The 6000-nt window shown below is 41.1% G+C and overlaps 1 protein-coding gene across 1 annotated transcript in view; it reads left to right on the top strand.

Annotated features, from left to right (window-relative positions):
* Nucleotides 1-2171: 2171 nt before the first annotated feature.
* Nucleotides 2172-6000, top strand: part of DNAH12 (dynein axonemal heavy chain 12) — a 1160754-nt gene continuing 1156925 nt past the window's right edge. The window contains 1 exon segment of the mRNA XM_029600929.1: nt 2172-2323. The gene's annotated coding sequence lies outside the window, so the exon portion shown is untranslated.

Here is a 6000-nt window from a genome sequence, read left to right as displayed (position 1 = left end):
CAATGGTTCAAATGTCTCTATACTACTACACATTTGTTAAGAATCTGTTTACTGTTCTCACTAATGCTCAGTTACAAGATATTGTACACTTTTGTACTTTTGTTATGATGGCTCAACCGAATAACGGTATATAAAACTCATCAAATAAATATTTAAACCCCAGTCGGGCAACACAGAACTGCCTCAGCAACAGGTCCCTTGCCTTCGTTCAAGCCTTGTTTCCAGTCTGCTTTTTCTTCAGCCTCAGCCTGCCTTGTTTTCATCTTAAGCCCTTGTCTGAGCAGTCTTCAGCCACATCTTTAGTCCTGCCTGCTCTTTGGATCTGACCATAGATATTCACTCCTGGCCCTTATCCTAGCCTGCCCCATGCATTCGCCCACCAGCAGCACAAACCTTGGGTCTTAGCCCACGAGATTGTGTTAATTGTGCCACAACAAGAGGGGCTCACGCTCATGCCGTACGCAACACACTAATCTACGGCAGTCTCAGGATACTGGTAATTAAGTTCCCAGGCATTGACAGTCGGGATTTTTTAAATCTTTGTTTTAATTATTGGGTGTTATTTGATGTATACATATTTTATTGACGTTTGGGAAATATTTTATAATTTTTGTATGAGTTTTTAATAGCTGATATTCTATTCATCAGCTGTTCTTGAAATATTTCTTATTAGTATGTTTTTACTATTATGATTTATATTCCTTGGTTTTATTGTTTTGAGGAATAGTATTTCTGTTTTTCCATTTTTGCACAGCATACAGTCTGGATTGTTATGGTTTCCAGTTCAGTTTTTGTCTACATGTTTCTGTTTACACTTTATGGTCTCTTTATTCTGTATTTGGTGAGGCTTTGTCTGGGTTCTGCATGTGTTTCCCTTCAACACTATGTAATTTATTCCTCTCATTGTTACTGCCTAAATTATTCCTTCTACTCTTCTTCTTCTCCTAGTTCCAACTTCCCCTGTTTTATTGTAACTTACTTCTTTGCCTCTCAACACCTGTTTATTGTTCAGAGTTATCACTCCCCCTATTTCCTGTGAACCAGCATGATGTGATTGTATCATGAATGCCGGTATAAAAAAAAAAGCTTTAAATAAATAAATGTGTGACAGAGGTGAGATATTTGGCTAGTGTGTAGTTTATATGTAGGGATCTAAAGCAGCCTGGCTTGTTCTGTTTTCCTAAGAGGAGGTGTATTGGTATTTAGGACCTGGTATAATATTTGCAAAATTGCTTTTTTATAGTTAAGATTTTTACTGTTTTGAATACTTGCAGTTAGTTTTCTTTTTAGTATGGGAGGTTTACTATATTGAAATTGTAATTCAGTTCCTCTGGGCTTTCTGAGGCCAAAGCCCACATCCGTATTATAATATACCTAACACCATATGAACTTCAAATGTATTTATTGTGATAATTTTGATCTCAGAAGACTATACTTTCAATGTCCTTTTTCATGTAAAATTGATTACCGGTATTTTAAATGCAGAACTTTTAATTGCATGTAGTAAGGGTGGGGTAGCGTTACATGTCTGTAAAGTTCACCTAGGGTACCAAATGCCCTTCAACCGGCCTGAAGAGTTTGCCACACATAGTCCTCCACCATTCATCCATCTCCTACTTCTGCAGCGGAGAATGCCGGGGACAAGGTGGGAGGCAGGTAATTTTCCTGGGAGTGTGGCAGGGTTGTCAGCTTCCTAGAAATATTATCAGTGACACCCTCTGGGAACGCTGACCCCTGCTTTCTCCCTTCCACAGCGTTTGAAATCACCGAACGTGCCAAGCTACAGAGACACCGACCTCACTACTTACTTGAGGGGGTGGGGTGGAAGGGGAAAGCTATCTCAACCCTCACCTCAGGCAACAGATTGCCTTGACCTTCTCACCTTTGGGAAGTTTTTTTTAAGATCCTGACATGCTGCTGGATTTCAACGGATAGCCATGACCTGCCGCCCTGTAATACAGCAGGTTACCGGGAAAAGCTGAACTACTGGGAACCGTAAACTAACAATGGGCGAACCCTCGTAATTGGAGGCACTGTGCACACACGCCAACCGAATTCAGTATATGAGAGCATGTGGGTGCGCGAGGTGCTGCGGTCACGTGAACGGACACGGAAGTTGTCTGCGTATCCATGGCGACAGGATTGTTTAATGGCAGACGGGAGGAGGAATGTCTACGTTCAATTAGTGATGCCGATTCGTGCTTTAAAATCCCGAACCTTCATTTTTTTTCAGTTGTAATTTTTAACGTGCAGCCTCCACTGTAATTGCTCGCAAGGGGAAGTTTTTTATTTCCATATTTGTCTTGTCTTTTTATCCGTTAAGGTGAGGATGTGAAACATTGAGGCAGCCAGTTTCCGTTAAAAGTCTATGAAAAATTTAGTTCATATTTTAGATCTTACAGTGGTAATTCCGTGTATTCATATTGTCTGTTATGTTTTCAAAACGTTATGGCTCTGGGACTGCAGAAATACGTTTGTTTCAGCGACAGTTGTTTCTGTTTTTGTTTTCTCTCATTGAAGTTTAATATTAATCTTGGGGTTTTGTATTGATACCTTTTCAATCTACAGACAGATAAAAGTGAGTGCGAAAAGTGACTGCAATATTAGTTCGAGTTCATGTTAATTACTTCATTGTTAGTCATTCTGGTGGAGAAGTTATTAATATTCTCTTCTCGTAAAAATAAGATATTTTAATTGTTCAAGTTTTTACTTAGACTCGATACCCCCGCAGTTTCAAGAATGTACCATGCTGAGGGAGGATTTCCCCTCCTAGAAGAAAGCTGTTGTACATTTTATCCTAAAATCAGCATGGGGCTCATGGTGGCAGATGTTTCTCTGCTACTGAATCTTCTGCCTGAATCTTTGTCCTCTACCTATGATAAATACTAGCTTAACCTGTTCAAGTGTACTGTGTGATTGCAAAGCATTTTGAGATATATTTGTATACTACATTCAATTCTATTCCTCATATCTAGCACTATATAAAAGTGGCCAAACTTTTTGTTTTGGAACATTTAACTGTGATGATCGACTTTAAAAAAAAAAAAAAAAAAAAAAAAAAAAAAAGCTGATTATAAAAATAGCAGGTGAACCAAATTTGGCATAGGTCTCGGTGAACTGGAACTGGCATCCAAGTATGCTTGTCTGCCACCAGAAGTGGTTAGCCTGGGTCTTTCTTGCATTCTTCTTTTCATGTAGAGGCTTATGTACTAAAATGCAATTTGTTTTGCAGAGGGGGCTCTACATGTGTTTAAAAAACACATAATGGCCCAGACCACACTCACTGGGAGCTCCCCAGGGGCTCACAGGATTATCCAGGAGTTTATCCCACACAAATGCACATGCTGGGATTATACTAGGGGCGGAGCTTATTCGTCACACAAATACTCATGCGCACACTCTGACTCAGTACATTACGGTTCTAGGTACTTTATTATAGGTTTATTTGAGCAATAAGATGATTATAATAGAGTATAAATAAAATTAGATAATACAGAAGAGTTAATTGCAGATAATACAACTGCACCAACTGGACATCACTGCCACATTCAATACACTGACTGGATCACAAGCTTCTCCTACTCTGATTATTATCTTTGGGCAAAGGTATTGTATTAGACTAGTTCATCTCATACTTATCAGAAAGATCTTTTCAAATCAAGATTGTTAAAGCTTATTTGGATAGGTACTCGTTAAGCTCTTGTGTGCCTCAGGGATCTACTTTATCTGTAAACTGTTTAACATATATCTCGCATCACTATACAAAATACTCTCTGGTTGTGGCATAAATTATCGTATTTATGCTGATGACATTTGTTTTTCTTTCTGTATCAAAATTCTTGGTTTTTCACTCTCAGTTCACTAAACATATACTTAAATACAATGGAGTAGGTATTTAAATGGCTTATTTGGATAAATTGCTGCCAGATAATGAATTATCTGGTTACAATTTATCCAGGTAAGTTGGGAACATTCATGGGACAGGAAGGTAGGTGTTCGGGGGAGGAGTGGAGTTAGCCAGTTAAGCTAACAGGCTAACACTAGATGTGCCATAGGGCAGGTCTAAAATTAACTACATATCTGGTTAACTAACTTATCTGGATATATTCAGTGGTGCGGTTGCCGGATATGTGTATATGGCTAACTTAACTAGCCACTCAGCAGCTGAATATTTACCCTAATATATACATGGCTTTCTCATAACAAACTTTTGTTGAACATAGATAAAATTCTGATACTCTCAACATGTAACCATTTACAAAACAACTTTCCAACATCATTCTCATTCAAAGGTCAATGCAAACCAATTAAACAGCAAGCATGCAATCTAGGCATTGTTCTAGATCAGCGCTTCGCGACACACCAGTGTGTTGCCAAGCACCGGCAGGTGTGTTGCGTGCTCCCGGTCTCCCCGCTGTTCTTCCTTCTCTGCTGCTGTTGCCCCCAGGCTAACAGCACATTCAAGCCCAATGGGAATGGCAGCGGTGTTAAAGGAAGCTGTGGCTCCTGCGGCTGGACTTTTCTTCTTCCCGCGCCTGCCCCGGAACAGGAAGTGATACATAGTGCAGTGCGCGGGAAGGAGAAAGAGCTGTGCCACGTGGAAAAGTGGTGGTGGCAGCAGCAGTATCGGCCCCCGAGCAGTAGCGTGGCCCTGAGCAATCGAAGCAGCCGGCAATCGGCAAAGGAGACAGCAGTATAAGCCTCCCACGGCCGATGGGATTCTTCTTTCTTGGCCTGCAGGGACTGGAGGAGGCTGCTGCAGCCACCATTTGTGCCTTGGGGGGGGGGGGGGGGGAGGAAGTGAGTGAGAGAGAGAGAAGACAGCCAGCCTGTATTTGATTGAGAGTATGTGTGTAATTGAGAGCATGTATTTGATTGAGAGCATGTGTGTAAGTGTGTGAGAGAGAGCATGTGTGTGATTGAGAGGAACTGGTCAGAGAGGTGATGTGTGTATATGTGAGAGACAATAAAAGTGACTGGTCAGAGAATTGACTGGAGTGTGTGTGTGTGAGAGAGAAAAAGCATGGAAGTGAGAAATCTGGGTATGTGAGAAAGCATGGGAGTAAGAAGCCTTGTGTTGTGGGGGTGTGTGTGAAAGAAAGCATGGGAGTGAGAAGCCTGTATATGTGAGAGAGAGCATGGGAGTGGGAAACCTTAGTGTGTGCATGCATGAGAGAGAGACTGGTTGGTAAGGTGACGGTGTATGAGAGAGAGAGACTGGTGCGTGTGTGTGTAAGAGAGAGAAAGTGATTATGGGAATGAGAAGCCTGTGCATGTGGAGAGAGTGAGCATGGGAGTGAGAAACCTGGGTGTGTGTGAGACACAATATGGGAGTGAGAAGCCCATATATGTAAGATAGAACATGGGAGTGGGAAGCCCGTGTGTGTGTGTATGGCATGAGAGAAACTGTTCAGGAAGGTGACTGGTGTATGTGTCAAAGACTGGTTGGGAGATGAGATGATTGGGGTGTGAGAGACAGAAACTGGTCATGGGGGTGTGACTGGTATGGTGTGTGCGAGAGACAAAGAGACTGGTCATGGACCCTAAGGAAGAGGACCATGAGTATAGAGCTTAGCCACTACTGCTGTTTCTGGTGTGTGCTACGGCCTGCACGGAAGAGGACAGGAGTAGGAGAGCTGCTGGAGGGGGTAAGTAAAGGTGGCTTTTTAAGTTTATCTTTCTTGATTGACTGCCATTTTAATTATTTAATATTATGTGATGTGTCTGCTTTTTTGAAATATTTTATTGGTGTTTGGAGAATTTTTAATAGTTTTTATGAGTTTTTAATTGTTGGAGGTTATTCTGTTCATAGCTGTTTTGAAACATTTATTCTGCTTATTAGTATAGTTTTATAATTATTTCTGTGTGGGGATCTATAGCTGCATGCTAGTTCTGTTTTCCTAATTGGAGGTGCATTGGTGTTTAGGGCCTGATTTAATATTTGTAGTGTTGCCTTTTCATAGATAGGGTAGCTCCTGTTTGAGTGTATTCCATAATACA

The sequence above is a fragment of the Rhinatrema bivittatum genome, chromosome 4, assembly GCF_901001135.1.
Source record: "Rhinatrema bivittatum chromosome 4, aRhiBiv1.1, whole genome shotgun sequence".
NCBI lineage: Eukaryota > Metazoa > Chordata > Amphibia > Gymnophiona > Rhinatrematidae > Rhinatrema > Rhinatrema bivittatum.
This window is presented reverse-complemented; position numbering and strand designations above follow the sequence as displayed.